Source organism: Paramisgurnus dabryanus, chromosome 21 (assembly GCF_030506205.2).
Source record: "Paramisgurnus dabryanus chromosome 21, PD_genome_1.1, whole genome shotgun sequence".
NCBI lineage: Eukaryota > Metazoa > Chordata > Actinopteri > Cypriniformes > Cobitidae > Paramisgurnus > Paramisgurnus dabryanus.
Genome location: NC_133357.1, coordinates 33159869 through 33163506, shown reverse-complemented (window position 1 = coordinate 33163506; position 3638 = coordinate 33159869).

The following is a 3638-nucleotide window of genomic DNA, read 5'->3' as shown; positions in this document are numbered from 1 at the left end:
ATGTCTTAAAAATATGCATCAGATCAGAGCAATGTTTGTGGTAACCGTGGTATAAGCGGAATAAATGGCTCCGGTCCTTTGATTTATTCGAAAATAATGCACACCCGCGGTGTAATGCATTACCACCTAGGGTGTGCATTATTTTCTTATAATTCAACAGCTGTCATCAATTATTCCTTACTTATCAAACTACATTATAAGACTACCTAATTTCAGTATGCAACATGCTACTCAAAGTTGTAAAACCTCAAATTTAAGTTAAGCAGCAGCTGATTTTCAAAATTCAAGCTCTATCAAGCCTCTCACAGGCAGCTGATGCAGGAAGAGGTGTATTAGACCTTGTTCACACTGTCAGTCCAAATCCGATTTTTGGCTGAGAAATGTTCCATGGGTGTTGATTATTTTTTAATAACCGCACACCTAACCTTTAAAATGTCTTAAAAATAGGCATCAGATCAGAGCAATGTTTGTGGTAACAGTGGTATAAGCGGAATAAATGGCTCCGGTCCTTTGATTTATTCGAAAATAATGCACACCCGCGGTGTAACGCATTACCACCTATGGTGTGCATTATTTTCTTATAATTCAACAGCTGTCATCAATTATTCCTTACTTATCAAACTACATTATAAGACTACCTAATTTCAGTATGCAACATGCTACTCAAAGTTGTAAAACCTCAAATTTAAGTTAAGCAGCAGCTGATTTTCAAAATTGTTTTTCAAAGCTCTATCAAGCCTCTCACAGGCAGCTGAGGCAGGAAGAGGTGTATTAGACCTTGTTCACACTGTCAGTCCAAATCCGATTTTGGGGTATATCCGATAGGAATCCAATCACATTTAGAACGTGTGAACGGCCAAAAACCACATGAAATCCTTTTTTTTCTAATCAGTTTCAGGCTACATCCAGTGGTAGTTTGAAATTGTTTTTCAAATTGCATTTCTGGAAATCCATTTCAGTCTGATTGCCCTGATCGCATTTGTGTACCTTTTTGGTTATATCATGCTGTTGCGTCATGTGACGATGAGACGTTATGTGACATCGTCCCCTTTATGTGACATCGTCATCCTTGTTAAGTTTTATGTTTATGATGTGCCCGAGGGGGTCATTAATATTGTATATGTTTACATTCAGATTTACAGAGTTGTGATCATCATGCATTTACATACATCCCATTCAACTTACGCACGGAGATGCGGTGGTGTATAGTTGTGGTTAGGTGCACATAATCGCAAATATCACAATGCACTTCAACAAATAACTTTAAAACTTTTCGGACATTAATGACAAAACACACTCGTTTAGTTTTACATTACCATTTATTGATTTGTGTTATGTTTGGGTTTTCCTGTCGCAGCCTCCGTGGCGTGTGTGCGTTGTAGCCGTCCGCTTCCGGGTGTGCTGTGCGTCCTACTAAGGGGTCGTGTGCCCGTACATTTAAAGTTCCGGACGGGACTATTATTTGTTAATGTTTCGGGCCGTTTTTTTTACTGTTATAAATTATATTTATAACTTTAGTTTGATGTAAATGTGTTAGTTGTATGCTTTATAAATATTCTGTTATAATGTAATGTGAGTTTCTCCCCCTTCTGCATTCATTTATTTATTAATTTACTGGTGGGTAAAATGGGGTATGCAGTTGGTGCGGCTGGTAATTAGACGTGGGAAACCTCTCTATATAAGACAGTGGCTTGCAGCCTTTGAAGAGAGAGGTTGGGGCTAGAGAGTTAGCCGAATGGCTGTTTGCTGTAAAGTAGCAACATGGGCTTTGTTCTTAGTTAAAAGAACAATGGCATATTCTGATAATTGAATTACTTTTTCTTTTTCATTATCTTTATCTTTTTTTTATTTTAAAATGTTAGTTTTCTTTAGAGCATGGCCACAGATGTTTAATTGGACTACAAAAGTTTTGCAAATAAAACTCACGTGAAGAAGCTATCCTGCTATCTGCTTGCGCCTTCTTACCATTCCCCCTTTCCCTCATGGTTACATTACCACACGTCACGTAAACACGTGAGACGTCAAGGCAGATTGCCGTGCCAGCGCGACGTCATTGTCATAGAAACAGTGCAGATAATCTGGAAAACGGCAGAACGCTAGAGGATGCACAGATCAGATCTGAACAGTTGTGATACACAATATAGACAGAGAATCTGTCAAATTGGATATGCACCAAAATCAGATTTGGACTGACAGTGTGAACAAAGTCTTAGTCTTGATAGAAAGGCTGCAAATAGCAGGGAACGTGTCACACAGGAACACACTTCATGTGTTGACGGTTTCAAAGAAGCGAAAAAATATTCATCATCAGATGAACTGTTGGCCAATTCCTTAGAATTGTCCAAAGGATCCAGAATGAAATACATTTAAGTTAAACTGGCCATCAGCACAATTCAATTGTTTTGTAAGAGCAAAGGAAAATAGAATGAGGTGATCTCTAAAAAATAAGTACTTTTTGACTGTAAATAAAATTGTAAGGAGTAAAAAGTACTTTTTTTCCTAAAAAAATGTAATTAAGTAAAAGTAAAAGTACTGATTTTAAATTGTACTCAAGTAAAGTAAAAATCCCCAAAAATAATACTTAAGTACAGTAATCAAGTAAAATTACTCAAGTACTTTACACATCTGGACAGGGCCAACGCATACTCGTAAGCACACATTAGACTTAATTCTGTCACTCGGACTCAATATTAATGACGTCGAAATATCACCTCAGAGTGATGCAGTTTCTGACCATTACCTTGTGTCATACACTGTACTTCTAGATAGGATCACTCAATCCACAACATGCTACCAACTAGCCAGAACAATAATTTCCACCACTAAAGATGTCCCAAATGAAACATGTAGCAGATAACTGTGACGATCTAGATATTGTAATAGAAAACCTAAACAATGTCTGTTCTAACACATTGGATGCCGTTGCTCCCATTCGAAAAATGAGATTCAAAGAAGAACCGCCGGCTCCATGGTATGACCATTACACCGCAGCCCTTAAAAAGGCAGCTAGAAAAATGGAAAGAAATTATAGAAGCACAAAGTTAGAAGTATGGCGTGCAGCATGGAAACAGAGTGTTAAACACTACAGACAGGCTATTAAAACCGCCAGATCTACATATCTTAGCAAGCTTATAAATGAGAATCATAATAACCCTCGTTTCCTCTTTAGCACAGTTGCGAAACTGACTAGAAACAAAAAACAAACAGAAACCAATAGTAAACTTCAACACAATAGTAACGACTTCATGAACTTCTTTTCTAACAAAATTCCGGCTATTAGGGAAAACATCGTAGCTACCCAGGCAGCCACCACTCTACCCATTAGTTCACTCAACACTAGACTACCATACGAACATCTTGATTCATTTAAACCTACTACAATAGATGAGCTCTCTAAACTAGTCATATCATCCAAATCATCGTCCTGTATATTAGACCCCGTTCCCACAAAACTACTTAAAGAGGTATTCCCTGTAGTGTCAACCCCGGTTCTAAATATCTTTAACTCATCGCTAGAAATAGGATACGTTCCAACAGCTTTCAAACTAGCAGTTATTAAACCGCTGATTAAAAAAACACAGCTTGACCAAGGAGAACTTAATAACTTTAGACCAATCTCAAATCTCCCTTTTCTTTCG